Source organism: Pinus tabuliformis, chromosome 2_2 (assembly GCF_031772625.1).
Source record: "Pinus tabuliformis cultivar Carrire ecotype Pingquan chromosome 2_2, CPIR1, whole genome shotgun sequence".
Taxonomy (NCBI): Eukaryota; Viridiplantae; Streptophyta; class Pinopsida; order Pinales; family Pinaceae; genus Pinus; species Pinus tabuliformis.
Genome location: NC_142300.1, coordinates 577,055,122 through 577,075,533, shown reverse-complemented (window position 1 = coordinate 577,075,533; position 20,412 = coordinate 577,055,122).

Genomic DNA, 20,412 nt, shown 5'->3' with positions numbered 1-20,412 from the left:
AACATGATTGTGTTAGCTTAACTATAATTAAATATAATTACAGTGATAAAAAAAGGCCGTATTAAAAATTAAATAGAGAAAAAACTTAGATATTAAATAAACCTTAAACTTTATTAAATATAAATATTAAACTTTATTAAATAATCCTAATATTAACATTTTTTTATTTTATTTTTTTGCCAAGTTGTGTGAGTGTGGAGATGAATGCATACTTAACTTTTGGCTTCAGAAATCACCACCTATAGGCATCTAAGTCGTCAAAATCCAGCCCATGACCTCTCCATTACAGAGTGCCTTAATAATACACCCATCACCATATATTCTACTCCCCATTCACATAATAATAGTAATAACAATAACAATAATCTTATTTTTATTAATCTTATTTGCTATTAGATATTAAATAAACTTTAAATATTATTAAATAATTTTTTTTAATATAATACTTTATTAATAAAATCTTATTGTTAGCTACCGATAAGCCTTAATAGTAATATGGTTAATAAACTTTATTATAAAACATTTTAAATTTTGTTAACATTAAACAATTTTAAACCAATTCATAATGAACTTATTAATAAATCTTAATAGTAATGTTATTAATAAACTTTTTTAAACATTATTAATATAAATATCAATATTATGAAACAAATTTAAATCTTATAAATACAGGTTTATTAAATTTTATTAATATTAGTAAATGTGTTTTAAACCGTATTTAATATCATTAAATATTTTTAAATTTCAATTATGGTGGAGTAAAGTTGATTATGGTAGATTAGAAGTTATGGGTCGACAAGGTTGACTATGGTAAACATAGATTGGTCATGGTTGACTATTTAAACGTTGATAATAAAGGCTGAGTACAAAGGTTAACTATGTTTGACTATGCCATCAAGTTCACTTTGGGTATGTCAATAACTCAAGGGTAATGTCTATGATTAACTATGAACATATTGAACCTAATATCTATAATTAGTCTTGATTAAACATAGATGTTTAGATTAACTATAATTGACTAAATAAAAGATGATGGAGATGTGTTAATGTTTAAATTAATATAATAATATATAACTTAATATATTAATATATAAATAAATATATCATTAATATATTAATTTATCAATTATTATATTAATATATGAATTTAAATGTATTAAAATTTAAAATTGATATAAATATTTACTTTAATATTACTATTAAATCTTAATATCACTATAATTTAATAATATTATTAAACTATAATATTAATTATTAAACATTCAAGCTAGGAACATTGTTCTCCTCGAGAGACGGAGGATGGGAATGGCGACGAGGGCACCTGACGAGGGTTTCAGAGTAATAGCCTGGTAATTTCTTTCTTACTACAACCTTACCCTCGATGGTACTTCATGTGCTGGCGACCGTACCCCCTACCCATTACCCTACCTACTCTCCTGCATAGACCCGTTTCAACAGTGCTACAACCTTGTTGCCGTGGTTATCTTACCCCTCCACTGATAAGGGTTTACCTTTCATTTTCCTATTCTGCCACATCTACCCGTGGTCACCAGCGGCGGGCTCCCTTAGGACTCTGTAGGTAGTTGGCACGGGAATATAGCGACGGTTATGGACGAGCTCATGGACTATTCGAAGGACCCTTTGGAGGGAATCCCCATTTGGTCCCATCCCCAAAAAACTCCCGTAGGTGGTTACCCTTTTGACAATGCGCTCTCGGATGCCGTAGCCTCTCTGCCCTCAATATTGGGTCCTTCGAACTCGATGGCCACATTCCTGGAAGCCACCCCCTCGCTGTCGAACCTCACTTATCAGTCGTTGTCGCCATCTACCCTAACTTTCGTGGACCACTCTCTGGATCTTGGCTTGGAAAACCTCTCAGCAGGCATCACACCCTTTCCACCCTCCGCTGGCTCCCGTGTCCCTTCTGCCGCTCATTCCAGTGAGCCCGTGCCTTCTGCTGTGGAATGACAACCTATGCTACCCTCCATGACCCCCCCATCTAGTAATTTCACAGGGATCCCGCCCATTTCTGGAGATTTCACCACGGAACCTCCTCAAGACCGTCCTAATCTTGGGGCTCACCCTACTCTAAGCAAACCTTTGCAGCCCATAGATGAAGACAGGCCGCAAATGACTAAAAGACAGCGATGCCTGAAACCCAAAGCTTCTGAGGCTTTTCTAAGGCCAGAGGAGGACATTCATTTGAGTGATACAATGGAGATTTCTGATAGGGTCTTGGTTGGCAGAGTCAAGGGGAGGAACTATAGTGCAGCTAGGCTAAAGCAGTGGACATTAGAGGTCTGGGGACAGTATCTGGCTGATCCTCCTTCCGTCCAGGCTTTTATTAAGGGATGGTTTACCCTCCATTTTGCAAGGGCAGAACACACAATTAGGTCCTCTCTACGGTATGGCACACAAAACTGATGCTCCTGCGCAGATGGACGCCCCTATTTGACCCAGAATGTGAGAAGCTAAATGTTGGTCTCCTCTGGGTCTGTCTCCTAGGGCTACCTTTACAGTTTTGGTCTGAAGATATTTTCAGGAGACTTGGGAATGTCTTGGGCTCATACTTGGATCATGAAAAATCCTACCTTATGACAGGTATGATGGCCTACACAAGGGTATTAGTACATTTGGATACTATTGATGGATTGGAGGAATACATCACAATTCAGTGGAGAAATTTTTTTCGGAGATAGAAATTGGATTATGAAGGAGTACCTTTCAGGTGTAGACATTGTCACAAGGTCGGGCATCTATTTAAGGATTGCCCACTCAATAATAAGGCAAGATTAGGGAAAGAGGCAAGGGAAATCCCATCTAAGCCAGCACAGGAACAGGATGAACAACCTCCTGAAGAATTGCAGCAGACCACCTCTTCAGCCACCCTCTCCTCCACTCACAAGGTCTAGAGCAGCTGTCGGGGCAACATCATCATCGAGTAAGAATTCATCCTCCTCTTACCCCTCTCATACGTCTTCTATTGCTGATGGCTTACCGTTTCCTTCATTTGGCATTGTACATGGGATCAATGGAGTATCTCTTCCCCCCCCCCCCCCCCCCCCCCAACACTATCCTGTCCCGCTCACCCCCCCTCAACCACGTTCTCCATCACCCCCCCTTCTATCCCAGAGCCCCTTCCACTGTATTCCCCTGTACCTGAAGATGGGCCCCCCTCCCCGAGATACCAGACTAGGTCTAAGGCCAAAAAATAGCAGGACGACCACATTGGTCTTGAACTGGTACTCTCCCCTGCTCCCCCTAAACTCCCTCGAGGACACCCCTCTTCCCTCTCCAAAGCACAGAGTATGGCCGGAGACGAAATCGCTTTTGGTAGGAAATCTACCATCCTAAGGGCTCTTAGAGCACGAGGCCCATTACCTGAGCCCCCCTCATGAAGATTGTATCATTCAATTGCAGAGGGCTAGCTAGGCCCGATAAAAAATTAGCTCTTAGAAGACTGTTATATGCCTCTCCTATTGATGTTATTTTCCTCTAGGAAACCCTTAGCTTTGTTGAAGCTATCTCTCTATTATTGCAATCGATGCTCCCAGGTTGGTCCTTTATTGGCCTTGATGCAAGTGGTCATTCGAGAGGCATTGCCCTGGGGTTCAACTTGCACACTATCAATCTTTGCAACTACTGGGGGTGCCAGGTTATCTTGGGGCGGACTTGTTCTTGACTAACCTAGGGATGGAGATATAGGCTATTAATGTCTATGGGTCGTGCCAACACAGGCCTGAATTTTGGGACCACCTTCTTAACTCTGAACTCTATCAAAAGGATTTTCTAATTATGGGAGGGGATTTAAACTTCTCCATAGGACATGTGGAATCATGGGGATGAAGAGCACAAATTGATCCCCTTTCAGTCTATTTTGAGAATATACTGGGAGCCCACAATCTGATGGAGATCCCCATCACAAAGATGCAACCCACATGGCAGAACAATAGAATAGGGGAAGACAGTCTAGCTCATAGACGAGATATATTTCTTATTAAGGAAGGCCTTCTCAATCAGGGTCAAATTCATAGGAAATGTATGGGATTAGGGGGAATCTCTGACCATATGCCTATCTATATGGAAATTAGCGGGGGACAGGGGAAACCTAAGGGTCCCTTCAAGTTCTGTGCCACATGGCTAAAGGACACTTCCTACGTTAGTATGGTCATAGATTTTTGGAAGGCACATCCCCCTGTTGCAGCAGGTCACATTACGGAAGGGTTTGCTCAAAATCTTAACGAGTTGAAGAGACTCTCCAAAATTTTGGCTCACAACAAGAGGAGGTGGGATGATCAAACCCTCAGAGAGGCTGAATAAGAAATTATGGACTTTTAGAATATCTTGGGAGGGGTGTATAGCTCCACTGAACACAAGGATAGAATCTCATCTCTATATGCTGCTAGAGGGAGAATCTTAAAGGAACGCGAAGGATCATGGAGGATGAGAAGCAGAGTGATCTAGATGCTTAAGGGAGATGATAACACTAAGTTTTATCATAAATTCGCAAATGGGAGAAAGGCAATCAACACCATCTGGTAGCTTCCGAATGAATAGGGACACCCTATAAATACCTTCCCCTAGCTAGCAACACTAACATCCTCTCACTTTAAACAAATATACAGAGCACCCCCCACAGTGAACCTTGCCGAAATAATATAAATGGCATAGTTATTCCCACGTTTTGTGGATCAGGAGGAAGGTAAGGAACTAACTAAGGAAGTCACCTTAGGAGAGCTGGAAGCCACCCTCAAATGGTTTAAGAAAGATAAGAGTCCTGGGCTAGACGGTTGGATGGTGGAATTCTACTTAGCATTTTTTGAGATTCTGGGCTTAGACCTCCTCAAGGTAGTGGAAGACTCCAGAGTTAATGGAAAGATGTATGAACCCTTCAATGCTACTTTCATTTCTCTCATCCCCAAGACTGAAAATCCAAACTCCTTCGATGACTACATATTGATCTCTCTTTATAACTGCATCTATAAGATCATGGCTAAAATCATTGCCAACCGCTTAAGGCCCATCCTATCCACCCACATCTCACAGGAGAAATTTGCCTTTCTTCAAGACCGACAAATCCATGAAGCCATGGGAATAGCCCAAGAAGTTACGCACTCATTGCATTACAAGAAAATCAAAGGTATGATCCTTAAGGGCGACCTCTCTAAGGAATTTGGCAGAGTTTGTTGGTTGTATATTAGAATGCTTTTAACCCACCTTGGGTTCCCATTTGTCTTCATTAAATGGATTATGGGCTATATCACTAACATTCCATTTAGTGTTCTGGTTAATGGCATGGCCTCTCCTTTCTTTCATTCTGAAAGAGGTCTTTGATAGGGATGTCCACTCTCACCACTTCTATTCCTCCTAATAGTGGAGGGGCTCAGTGGACTCATCAAAGCAGAGGCTAGAAGGGGCAGAATTCAGGGTATAAAAGTCACGAAAGACTTCATCTTAACACACCTATTATTCGTGGATGATGTCTTAATTTTCCTCAATGGAGGTATAGTGGAATTTACCATCATAAATAACATTTTCTCCCTATGTCAAGTGGCTACAGGCATGATGGTTACTGTAGTAAATCCACCTTGTCAACGACTGGATGCACCCAACATGAGATCCACTTTGCCCTACAAAGATTTAAGTTCACTCTGCTAAAACTTGAGGATGGGTTAAGATACCTTGGATATAAGTTGAAGCCTCTAGGATACAAAATAGTAGAGTGGACGTGGCTTATAGCGAAGATCAAGAAAAGACTCAATATCTAGTACTACAAATATCTATCTAGGGCAGGTAGACTTATCGTCATCAAGACTGTTCTGAAGGCTACATCGATCTATTGGATGTCCTTAGCATGGATCCCTAGAGGTATACTCTCAAGGATACTGGCATTTTGTTGTAGATTCCTTTGGAAGGGCAATCAGACAGGAAGAATTTTTGCTTGGGTCAAATGGGATGCACTCAACCTTCCAAAGAAATGGGGTGGATGGGGCATCAAGAAATTGGAAGACTTTTCCTCAGCCCTGGCAACAAAACTTGGATGGAAACTTATATCATCTAATAGCTTATGGACCAAGGTGGCGGTCTCCAAATACATTGCCCCTCTCAATGTGATGGATTGATTAAGGCAGCCACAGATATACTCATCCAAGATGTCGATTATATGGAAGACTATTATTAAATCCTTGGACATCATCAGAGCTCACATCACATGGAAAATCCAATCTGGTTCTGTTGTTAGGATAGGACAGGACCCCTGGATTGGCTATGGGGATGCCCACAGACTACCTATTGAGATTAGGAATAATCTAAGTACAATGAATATCACTTATATCAATCACATAGGAGATCCTAAGCACTCCACCCTTTTCCAGCAAGCTTGGAAATTGGCCCACAACTTAAATATTCCTTAGTAGTGGGCGCAGATATGGAAGGACTACACTGGGGCTCTCACTTCCACCAATATCTGACTAGGGGATGGTGAAGACAAGATCATCTTGGCACTATCGAAATTTGGGTCTTAGATGCCTAAAGAGGGCTACCTGGTATTAGCTGATGCTCGAAGACCACAAGTCATTGAACATAACTGGAGGCACTTGTGGAAGCTCAAAGCACCCCCAAGGTGCAGACTCCTTATGTGGACCATCCTCAACAATAAAATCCCCACGGGGGACAACCTCCTCAAGCACGCCCAAAATGGTCCATTTTGGTGCTGTCTTTGCAAGTACAATGATGAATCTATCTCACATCTATTCATAGATTGCACAGCTGCTTATGAACTCTAGCAGACAATTACTACAATAGTCTCTACACAGATCAGGTGGAAGGGCTCAAATCCTGTGGAGGCCTTGAAAAACTAGTGGACAAGGGCTATCCCACCTAAACTTCGCAACCTCCTGCTTCTTATCATCTAGGCCATTTGGATTGCGTGCAACAGACTCATATTCCTAAACACTTCCCCTCACTGGCCTTCAATTGCTACCTGGATCTTGTCTGATTATACCCTTATCCTGGAAGATGATAATCCCCCGCGGCCTCGCACTCTTATACCTGAATCCATTAACCACTTGCTTCCTTGGGATTTCTTTGATGGTTCCGTGCAGGAGGGGAGGTGTGGGGGGCGGGGGGGGGGGAGCCATCCTGTATCTCACTGACCTCCATCTTTTCAATATACAAATGGGCCTAGGAGGAGGCTCGAACAACTTTGCTGAACTATCCACTGCTAAATTCCTTATTCAATTTGCATTGGAAAAACACTGTAGAGCATTGCAATTGTTTGGGGATTCACAAGTTGTATGTGACTGGCTTAACAAAAAAACAAGATGCTATACTTACACTTTGAGACATATCCTGAATGAGGGTCTTCGACTTTCTTCACATTTTGATTTTTTCATATGCCATCACATTTTCAAGGAAAGGAACGCAGCTATCGATCAATTATCCAAAGAGGTTGCGAATAGGCCTCCTGAAACTTGGATGATCTAAGAACAGAGGGAAGTGGCCCACTATCAGTATTATCACAGGCCCTTCATGGGTATAGCTGCTTAGTAGGTTCACTGGGAGCCTGCATACAGGGTTTTTTTTCATGCTTTTATAATCTTCATCTGTAAATATACATATGTTTATTTTCTCTTATCTCAAAACTTTACTGTAGTTTATTCGAGCATATATCTTTTTTGAAAAAACAATTTGAAAAATATTTTTTGAATCCGAGCCTCCCTGTGTGGACTCAAGGCACCAAAATTTTGAACTGACACAAGTGAACAATATTCTTTTTTGATAGGCTATGCCTCGCTTATATCATATGCATCACACATATACAACATGTAATTTTCTTACATAATGAAATTACAATTTTCCCAAGGGGAAAGAATTATTAAACATTCATGTTGATATCCTTAACATTAATATTAATATATTAGCCTTAAAACACAAAGACACCACCAGCCCTATCACACTTGCAACGTTTCTACCTTAGTTTACCATGTTTTGTTTCTTCTATTTTTATTTCAATCGCGAAATCAATGGGTGGTTTCTCTCCATTCAGTGTTTCTAGTTCACGGTTAGGCATATTCCAATGCCTCTTTGTGGTTTTCAAGTTGTTGTCTATTTTTTCTAATTGCTAGAGCTGAGGAGAAATGTGGGTATTTGAAGTAGTTTTAATTGGATGGAAATTTAATATTAAATACTAATGAGGATTAAAAAGGCAGTTTGAGAATTGAACGCTTATACACTTTGAAATTTAAAATTATCTTTAAGTCTCAAAATATATAAACTTTTAAAATCTAAAATTACCTTGCAATTTCAAAATATATAAATTTATAAAAGTTAAATTTTTAAATCGTCATTCAAAATATATAAACTTTTAAAATCTAAAATTACCTTGCAATTTCAAAATATATAAATTTATAAAAAGGTAAATTTTTAAATCGTAAATGATGATGGCAAACTCCAAGTAAATGAAACAAAAAAGACCCTTTTTGTTAATTGTCATTTTCATTAATAGGTAAGAAAATTACATTCTATATATGCATTATAGTGTACTCAATCATAGAACCATCTAGAAAAAGATATAAAAAAGAGACTTCTAAAAAGCACTTTTAGTGTATTAACAATAGATATATGAAGAACATAAATAACAAATATAAACATATATTTTGAGTCCCCAAGGATATATTATCTAAGAGAACAAAAATGAGAATCTGTAGTTAGTTAGATGAAGTCTCCACCTACATACCTTCTATGAAAGGCTAGAGATAATATTCAAAGGTGTTTTCATCTATTTTCTCTAGGATCTTCCAAGTTCCCAGAATCTGTGTAGAACCTACTTTAGATAGTGTGTTTGAATTGGAATTTATTTCTTTGTAAATATGGAAATATGAAATCCGATCAAAAGTATGTTTTAACTGTAAAATATCTTCAAGGATTGAGAATAGTGTGTGCATGTGGCAAATTGTAATCTCAATAAACCAATTTATAATAGTCTTTGAGTCACTAAAAATTTGCAACTGTTGATCCCTTCTCTATAGAAAACAAGAGGTGAATTTTGAGGATAAGTAACTTAGCATAGTTATTTGTGCCTCTACACAGCTCGATCAGAAGCTTAAAAAAATGATTATCCTAAAGATATAATACAACTCCCCCCTCCCCCCACCCCCCAACATTCACCCCCAACAAATGAGGCCTCATCAAAGAAAGCTTGGGAATAAGAATTGTCTACAACTTTAGCTATGATGTTGTGCAGAGGTTGAGTTGGCTCAGTAGCAGAAAGTAAAGAAAAAGTGGCCATGACCTATGCAACTACCCTATTAGGAATGGTAGGCTTGTCTTGAAAGATTTCATTATTCTTGGAGATCCATATTCCCTTGCTGATAATAGGTGGTAAAATCCTTTTTTTTTTTGGATTTGTTTATTTCCACCACTACTTCCACACATCTTTGTAATACGTACCTTGCCATATTAAAGCTAATCCCAAGTAGTTTCAAATAGGTTTCCATACTTCCAAAGTGAAAGGATAGTAAAGAAAGAGGCAATCCATTATTTCCTTAGTGTTTTAGCATAGGGCACACCAGCTTGGCCCAACCATATATTTTATTTTTAAATTGTCTCCTGTAGGAACCTCATTTTCCATGATGCACCATTGAAACAATTGAGCTTTAGCTCGATAGCAAAGCTTCCATAACTTTCTCCACTTCTAAGCTAGCTCTCCTAGTCTCATGTCATCAATGATATATATATAAAACTTGATTTTGGCAAATATTCCCAAAAAGGAGAATGTGACTAGCATAATGAGTCTTCCTTGTCTCTAAGGCGAACATGGGAGATATTAAGAGTAGGAGTATAATTTTTCCATTATCATGAGTATTTAATTGGCAAGTTTAACTAGTTTGTGTGAACCCATCCCTATGCCTAAATAGAGGTACAAGAATTATCATCCACCTGGTTCAAGGTACTACCTTCCATTTATATTTAGGAATTCAACCATATCTTGAGGAAAACAAAAATTTTCTCTACATCCCACCCAGGGATCAATACCAATCCTCACCTTTTCATTGTTTCCAACTTTCTAGGCCAAACCTTTTTCAATCATAGAGAAAAAGGCTAAGGATTCTTTCCATATAATTAAAATATTTGGCCTCTGCTTGCTTGGAATTCGTATCCATTATTCAAGAGAACAAGGATGGATATACTTCCTAAATACATCATATTTTCATAGACTATTAGTGGATAATAATCCCAACCAACTTTTGCTAACAATGCCTTAGCAAACAAGTATAGGTTTTTTAGACCCCATCCTCCCTACATCTTTGGCAAAGAAATTTTGTCCCATTTAACCTAAGGGAAAACCCATCCATATTTTGAGCCATCCATAAAAATCTGCAACATGTCTTATAAACAGAGTTCATAACCTCATTTGGTATCCATAGAAAGGACATCTAGAAAAATGGAATAACTTCTAGTTTTGATTTTATGAGAACCAATATGTTGGCTCTAGACAACCATTTGAAACTTCATGCCTTTAATCCCTTTTTAATTTGTTATTATCTAGTTCCAATCAACCTTTTTATAGTCATTGGATTTCAGGTAGAACCCCAAATACTTTAAACCTTCATAAAATTGTTAGAGTGAAAAGGAAAAATATCATGAACATTTGTGGCCTCATCCCTAGAAAGAATGAGTAGGGAGAGAGTATATTTTTGAAGATATACATACATTTCTGTAGCTTTCTTGAAGAGTGATGGGACCCCTTTGATGGTTGTAATATCGCGATTGGACACATCACATAATAAAAAAATATCATCCATGAACAAGAGATGTGTGATGGTTAAATCATCAGCTACAATAACACCCTTTAAGTGATCCCTCCATTTTGATTCAGCTAATAGTTTGCTAAGAACCTCAACCACCAATAAGAATAATAGGGGAGAAAGTGGACAACCTTGTCGTAAACCTTGTTATGCATTAAAAAAAAAAAAATTAAATCATTCATTAGTAGTGCAAATGATACATTGGTTATGTAACTTATAACCCAATTAATGAAAGGAACTTCAAATCCCAAATGGGTCATTCACAATCTAATATATATCTAACTGACTCTGTCATATGCTTTGGAAAGGTAAATTGTAATCACCAAACCTTTGATTTTCTTGGTTTTTAAAATATGAATCCCTTACTAAGCAACCCCTATAGCCTCATGAATATGTTGACCATCCAAAAAGGAAAATTATTCCTTACATACATTTTTTGATAGGATCAACTTAAGCCTATTGGATATTATTTTTGCAATGGCCTTGTAAATGCAATTAGCTAATGATATGGGCCTAAAGTCATCAAAAGGGTTTGTATAATTGGTCTTGGGGATGATGGAAATAAAGGTAGAGTTAAAATAATCAAGCTTCCTACAAGATTGCCTACATTAGTCCATCAACTTTAAGAAATCTCCCCCAAATTTTTTATAAAGCTCCATGAAGAATTCTACCAATCATCCATAAGGTCCAAGGCTTTTTTCCAACTAAAAGCTATGGATACCCTTTTGTAATTCAGCCTCAAACATCGGTGTCATTACACATTGGTTATCTTCATCACCTGTGAATCGAGGGAAAGATCAAGCTAATGAACTAACTTCAACAATGGTCACTTTAGGAGAAACCTTATAAATATTACTGAAGTTATTTTTTCCCATCCTTGCAAGATCTTCATATATTGAAGCTCTACCTACATATGAATTATCTAAAGCCCAAATAGTATTATGAGTTCGATGATCTTTAACAAACTGTTGAAAGAACTTCGTATTTTCATCTCCACTCTTCAACCATATTTCTATACTTTTTTCCCGCCAATTCTATTCCTTTTCTTCCAAATTTATCTTTTTGGTAGCCTTTAGATGGATGATCATTTGTTTTGGTTCCTCAAACAAATAACCACCCCCCCTTCACAAGCTTCCAAATGCTCCAACTCTTCCTCTACAGCTTTAAGATCTTCCTCCTTCCTCTATATTTTAAGGGTATAACACTCAATCGTATCCTTTTTCACCCTTTTGATATTTTCAACAAATTTAACTGCCACTGGCACATCCCTATCATGGTTGTAAAGTATCCAATGTTCAACTACCAAATTACATAAATATTCATCTTTTAACCATGATGCATTAAATTTGAATGGGCTTCCCGGTTTGTTAAATCTCCCTTTCACTTGAAGGAAAATTGGATGATAGTCATATTCGGCTCCCACCCCTACCTATTGAAGAAAAAGAGGGAGCCTTTCCAATAAATATTATTCCATAAGGAAACAATCAATAGGTCTAACTATCATTGCATTACTAGTTCTCCTATTTCTCCAGGTGTGTTTATGCTTGATCAATTCCACATTACACAATTTGTGTTCCTCCAAAAGGTGACTAAAATAGTTAGAAAGGGTGTCTATATGAGCATGAGGACAACATATTTCAAAGGCCCCAAGGGAGAAATTCAAATCCCCTCACCACTAAATTATCAACATTCATATAGGAATGAGCCAGTAGCCTTTCCCTGAAGGCGTTCCTATATGGAAAGGCTCATAAATATTAACCACTTTAAGCTCCTTACCCAATTTAGAAGAAAATACATGAGCTCCCAAAACCAAATATAATCCCCAGGAGCCTAAAAGCTCAATAAATTTTTGGTTAAAACCGAGAGTCAAAACCCTTGACCTCCCTTTTGCATCAGGTTCCACAAAACTCCAGCCTTGTAACAAATATTCTAGTGCCTTGACAATTAAATCCCCATTCCCCAAAGTTTGTTGTAGAAAAATAATATCAATGTGTTCATATTGAACCAATCTCCTCAAAGCTATTTTTTTGGAGGGGCTAGCCAAACCTTAACAATTGAAAGAGAGAAAAATCGTTAAGGGACCAATCCCAGGGCACATGTTTCTCTAACTGCCCCAAAAGTATACCTTTATCTACCAGCAGCCATGTCAATACTATCTTTAATTTTATCCCTTAAGGTATTGGATTTCATTCCTCGAATGCACCCTCGAGACTTAATCGGGGAAGAAGGGCCCAGGTACCCCATAAAAAAAGTAGAGTCCTTCCTCCTACAATTGGATCAAAGTTTATATTGAGAGAATGACTCAGTGGATATCACAAAATTCATATATGGGGAAGGTATCAAAGGTAGGAAACAGGAGGGAGCAGGAGCGGTAGGAGAAGAGATAATACTCAAATAAAACTGAGTTGGGACAAATCTAGATAAGAAAGGAGATAGTGAAAAATGAATTAACCCCATTTCAAATGAACAATAAGAGTTAATGAGATTTGAAAAAAGGAGAGGAGAAGAGAAAATACTTAGACTTGAGAGTCCTGAGGAGTATGGGCTTCCCTCCTGAGTGTCATTCTATCCAGAAAATGGCATCCTTCCACCACTCAAATTTACTTTCCTATTTGTTCTCATTAGCTATGACTTGCCCTGTTGATGAACCTATGGATTAGTCTTAGTCAACATATCTCCTAGGGCTTCCCCTTCCCCCTCCTAAGTTCCCCCTCACAATAATCCTTTTGACCTTTCTTACCCAAACAAGGGAGAGGGAAATTCGTTAAAACATGACCCTATTTATGATGCTTGCAACACCTGAATTGGATTCATTTCATAATCCAATATCATGCTATTTTAAAAACCTCTATAGGTAATATTCAGTTTTGCGTACCTTCACTAGAGTCAATATTAACCAAAATTATTTCCATGGTAATCTTTCTGTTGATTTCATATGACTTGTCAAACTCCAAAAAGGATCCTAATTTGTTTCTGATACACCTGAAGACATCCAAAGACTAGAGCTAAGGTGGTAACCCAAGAAGTATTTCCGACACAAGGGAATAGCCCAAATTATCTTGATTAGCATAAAAAAAGGGTTTCATCTTTTCATCAGTACCAGCAAAGAATCAATACACCAATTTTGTTGAGAACCCAACCAACCACTTCCATAGAATTGAATTGAAACATGAACCATCCTTGTGTGAGACTGGCTACCTTAGGTATTTCATTCATCTCCTTCCCCCAATGTTCCTTTCCGGTCCATTCACACAGGAGCTCAACCGAAAAATTCCTACCTATGGCTCAACCCACCACCACTCTTTTTAATGTCTCCATATCTTCCCTTAACCGAAATTCTTCCTCGCACACCAATTTTTGGTCTTAAGTTTTTACTTTAGCACTTTCATTTTTATTTATTCCACCTTGGGCAATGTTATCCCTCTGTGCTTGCCTAAAATTTTATGGTTTCTACCTATTGATCAAGCCCACTTTCTTTCTCCACAGACCTACCATTTTCCTCTTTCGAAGCAGTCAAGTAGTTAGATGGTCCTACTAGATGAAGCCCTTCAAACCCTAAAGAAAAACCCTTGAATAAATCATCTCCCATCCTTTGTTTACTGCCATAGAAAAATCCTTCTCCAACATTACCTTCAAAGGAAAATCCTGATCTTGAAAACCCTATACTTCCCTCCATTTCCTCATTAAGGACCTATTGAAAACCATGTAAGTCCTCTTGGAGGGTAGCCCCAAAATGGGCATCCAGAAGAGTGTTAGTGTATAAGTATGTGCATGCATCCAGATCTAATACATTAATCCCTTGTGAAATATATGGCCCCAACATTGTAGATGAGCCCTTACTCTATTATGAAGGGAAACCAGGAGGAGAAATGGCATAGGTAACCAACAATATTGACTCTTGAGGCTAAAGAGAAGTGTTAATTCTGAAATCCAAAGCACCAGTTGTACCATAAACCTCAAGATCATGAGGCTGAGGTGGCACCTCTATCCAAATGGGAGATTATTTTTTATGACCAAACAAATAATCAACCTCATCCACCATTGTTTTGCCACCCTCAACCTATAATTTTAATTAACTGATAGCATGAATAGGGTCAAAACAACTTGCATACTTGATACCAACCTCAACCTATAGTCCCACCGCTTACTTAGGGTTTAGTAAGATCTATGATATTCCTTAATATTGAAGGATAAACCCTCGTTGCAATCCCACAAATTGAGCACACCACAAAGCTCCATTCCTAACAATACCATAAAGCAATGATACATCCTTCTGCAAGTTTAAGAAAATGTTGGAATCTTTAGTTCATTAGTCCTCATTTTTTTTAATAGTATTAGAATATGTTTGCAATTTGTTTCCTTAATAATACTGAATACTAGGGATATGTCTAGGTATCTATGTGTGACATTACAGATAAAACTCAGATATCTCAAAATAAATATTTTTAATCTTGATAAGTTTCGAATGTGTCTAATGAGATTTTATTTGCTAATCATGAAGAAAAATGTAACATACAAGTAGTCATTGTCCAAGAAGCATCATTGAGCATAGCATGAATTTTGAAAGTTGTCTAATAAATCATACAATTTCATTATCCCAATGTATAAAAATCACATGAATGTAGGATATGACATTGTTAGCTGATGAATGCAAGAACTTAGTAAGATTGATTTTCCAACAAGAATAGGTAGTCCCTCTTCTTGCATCCTATGCTTATAATTATGGTAGATTTCTTCGGAAATTAGGAATGGTGGTCTAGACAACGTCGGACATGAGACCAATCCACTACTATATGTAATAAAATAAAATTAAAATCCACTATGAACAATATTACACATGTATCATGTAACTTCGACTGCAAATAGTGTTAATGGGCACACTTCAATCACATATCATAGTATAATCCTCCCTCCTTCAAAGGGGAGCTACCTATAACTTCCATGTAAAATGAAAACCATTCACCTTTTTCCTGCAATATTTGATGAGTAGAATCTATGGTTCCAATGAAATAGTGAATGTGACAGATGAAGATTGAAATGGATGGAAGGAGGAATGTGAGAGATGGACAAACCAATTATGAAATGAATAACTAATTTTATTAAATTTGGTTTAAAAAGTAAAGAGATAAAACGTTTAATATTAAGGTTTGAAATAAATTTCAAGTACATGTGGGAAGATGACGAAGAATATTATGTGTAAGTTAAATCCCCACTATCCACCTATTTTTTTAAAGAAAAATTAAAATTCCGACAAGTGGATTCAAATATAGGATGCCCATTCACAAAAGACTAAAGGGAGGATGCTGATAAGATTCAATCTTGCTAGCATGTGGCCTCTTAGTCAAATGCTTCTTTTGTTTCCTTGTAATTGGTTTAATGTTTCTTTCTCATGTTTATTATGAGAAGATGGCATGAGATTAGAAGAAGGATGAGAAGTAAGCTAAATTTCCTTGGGAATGCCTTTCAAAAAATCCATTTCAATGCAAATTTTGGCAAAAGAGAGGTTATTCTCCTTGTCCATATAACTAGAAACCAATTGGCCCAATTTATATCTTATGAGCTTGAAAATATCTTCACCCCAAAAAAGAAGTTGAATATGTGGAAATCTTATCCACACTGGTGCAGAAGAATTTCCATCATGGAGACTAGTGGATGAGAAACATTGCTCTACTGCTCATGAAATAAGGTCCATATTTGTAGATCTGATGCCTATTTTCCTTGTTTTAAAAAACAAAAGCATAATAACCATTCCCATAATAGAAAATACCACCGATCTCGTGATTTACCCAATTAAGAAAGGTCCATTATAAAATAATATTGTAGCTATGCTAAAGGCCAGTGTCTTGAAAAACAGGTTCAAGAACAACTCTTTAAGAGCAATTTCTGATCCTACATAAACATTACTATCATTGAACTTTTCTTCAACAAAAACATTATTATCATCTAGTGTTAATGATGGAAAATTTACTGAAGGAAAACCCACATAATGGTCTAGAATAGGAATTCCCCCTTCAGGATGTGGAAGATCATTATCCGATTCATAATAAAACTTTTTAGAATTAAATCTATCCAAATGACTGAGTTGTCTATCAACAATGGAAGCATCTTTAGCAAATTCAAGAAAAATTACATCTCGTGAAAGAATAAATTTCTTGTTCTCTTCATCATACAAATTGAAAGCTTTGGAAGTAGTAGAATATCCCAAGAAAATATATTTTTGATTCCTAGCACCCAATTTGTTTCACTGATGTTTAGGAATCAATGCATAACGTAGAGAACCAAAAACTATAAAATGTTAAACAATAGGAAGACAATTATACCACATTTCATAAGGAGATTTATTATTGATGACAAAAGAAGGACAATGATTGTGAATATAGGATGCACAAAGTATTGCTTCTCCCCAAAACATCAACTTAAAATTCTTAAAAAACATCATTGATCTCACCATATTTAGCAAATTTCTGTTCATATGTTCTGCAACACCATTTTGTTGTGGATTATAAGGAATTATAGTGTGATGTTTGGTGACACTTTCCTACAAATACTTCTAAAAAACATGAGATGTGTATTCACAATTGTTATGAGATTGTAGCATTTCAATGTTAAGTTGACTTTCATTTTTCATTGATAAATGAAAACTTTTAAAAGTTTCAAAAACTTGTGATTTTTCTTTCAACATATCAACCCAACACATCCTCGAGTAGTCATCAATAAAATTCAGCATATACTTATTACCATTGGCATATGGAATTGGAATAGGCCCACATAAATCAGAATGCATGAGACCTAACTTCGTGGAATATTAGGAAGTACAATTATGAAAAGGTTGCTTACTGTGGTTTCCTAAAATACAATCATTACATGGAGTAAGTTTTATTGGAATAGTAGGAAGCCCTTTAATGTCTTATTGTCTCATAATCTTGATACTATCATAACTTATATGAAAAAAAGGAGCATGCCACAACAAACTGAAAGAAAAAGTATCATTTTGTTGAGTCAAAGTCAACATAACTAAATGTAGAACATGAATTTCCTTTGAGTTACAAGAGTTTATCTTCTTCAACACCATTTATGAAAATCATATTATCAAATGCTCTATATATTTCTACTACACCATCAACTATATATATATATATATATATATATATATATATATATATATATATATATATATATATATATATAGATATAGATATAGATAATTCCCTTGTTGCCTAATATGTATGAGAGACATCAAATTTCTTTGAAACTAAGGAATGTAAAGAACATATTATAAAATATAATCAGCAAGTCCTGATATTTTCAATCGAATAAATCCAATTCCTAAAGGCTTTACTTGTGACTTATCAACAAAATAAACTACTCCATCAATATTATCACTGAAAGTTTCAAAAAAATATCTTCTAAGGTTATATGACAAGTGGCTCCAATATTTAATATCCAAGTATCTCACCAATTAGATAAAGTAGTGCTAAAGACATCATTTATACAAATATTACAATGTGCAACAATATAGTGGGCATACTTTGGTGGTTTTCCTTTGTCAGGAGGTTGTTTCTCTTTCTTTTCACTAAATTGTTCCTTTTTTTCATTGATCTTTTCCCAAGAAGTGTGACAATTAGGGGCAGTATGACCAAGTTTACCACACTTATAGAACTTAATAGTTTGTTTATCATTCTAAAAATGTTTTTGTTTTCTGTCACCTTGATTGTAACTCCCTTTGCCTCTAAATAGTTTCATTTATATTATTATGTTGAAATATTTGGTAGCAAAAAAAATACTATCTAGATGAAGCTTCACTTAACCCCAATCTCACAAAATAATACCAAAATCAATATTATGGACCCTGCTACCTCTTTAATTTTAAAAGGTAATGTTTTTGACCTCCAATAAAATAATTCAAAAATCGTACTATACATGCATCACCCATCCATCAATTTTCTCCTTTTTTTTTTTAAGTAGGGTATGTTGTCTACATTTACATTGTCACAGTGATTTCCCTTTATAAAATTTTAGTGAACTTTGTTTTTCAATATAGAAGAGTCTTCTTGTATTAATTTTCACACCAAACCCAGACAAAATGAATGTATATTGAACAAAAAGTTAAATAAGAAAATTATATGTTATGTGTTTGGGTACACGCAGCTCCCATAGCACTGAATACTACAATTAAATAATGAGGGAATATTCTTTATTAGTGATTCGAGATGTCACTTTTTATTTTATTTCCTATAAGCACTAGCTATTTTGAACCTCCACAAAAACCTTTGCTAGATGGTATTTTCCTTGTAGTGATTTGCGTGCAAGGGTGCACTTTTTTCCATTATTATGAGTCAAACTATAGTTGAAAGAATTCATTGAAGCAAAGAAAAATTGTAATATGAGATTGAGTTAGGTCTGATTTGGCATGGAAGTAAAAAAAAAATAGGAAGCAAGAAATGACAAGATAACTGGTACCTCACAGGGTCATTGACTATGAATGGTGGGATCTGCACACGGTTAATTGAACTCATGCTATGTTGCTCTGCATGACTGAGATTAGTCTCACTTCGTGCTTGATTGTGTACCAGTAGAGAGGATAGACATCAGGGAACTTGGGTTGGGCTTCATGGATATAATTAATTCATCAAATGACAGTGAGATGTGATATGTGGATTGGTGGATCCAAAGAGAAAGGATCATTGGTACCTTTCATGGTGAAAATGCAAGGTTGATGCATGCAAAGATCAAAGGATGAGCCCAAGAATTTTTTAAAAAAGTAGCGTATCCAATATTCTAATGAATATTTTGGAGATTTGTAGGAAAATTCATGTAGAGAAAACAAATTAAGGTGAAAATTTGGCATCGACACAAAATTCTTAGACTTACATGGCCTCGAGAAGTTGGTCTGGTTCGATAATGGACCTCGTGAGGCTCCTTGATGCTATCAAACATGGTGTAGGGGAATATAAAAACTGCAAGCAATGGCTTGAATTTTTTATTTAAAACTCGTAGTGAATATATTGGCATTATGCCCCCTTCATTGATTTTTTGGATCTACTGATAGTCGGCCTCCTTCTTCTAGGCATTCAACTTAAATGAATGCAATCTCGGCCCTTCAAATGTCACAGACTCCAGATTTCCTCCATAAACTTCAAACAACATGTCCTTAGCAAAAACAAACTCAGTAGACATGGAGTTTATAATCTCAACGATGCTCTAACACCACTGTAGACAGGCTCGTGAATAAACTCCACAATGGAAAATTGATTCATTGAAACCGAAAGCATACATTATAAATGCATAAAGTAGATATGAGACAATATTTTCTTGGTAACTTATTAATGAAAAATTAAAACTATCTATTAACTAATATCATACAAAATAACCCTGAAAAATTAGTTAACATGTTAAAGTCTATAAAGATGTCTATACTCTATCACCTTTGAATTTGAATATATAACCTATTCGAAAGAAAGTCATCATTAATCAATCAAGATATATTATGTTGTAAGAATTTTATGATATTCTTTTAGGACATTTTCAAATATTTCCTCAAAATAATTTATTATATAACCACCATAGATTAATCTTTTAACTCTAGATTTATGTGCGAACTTAA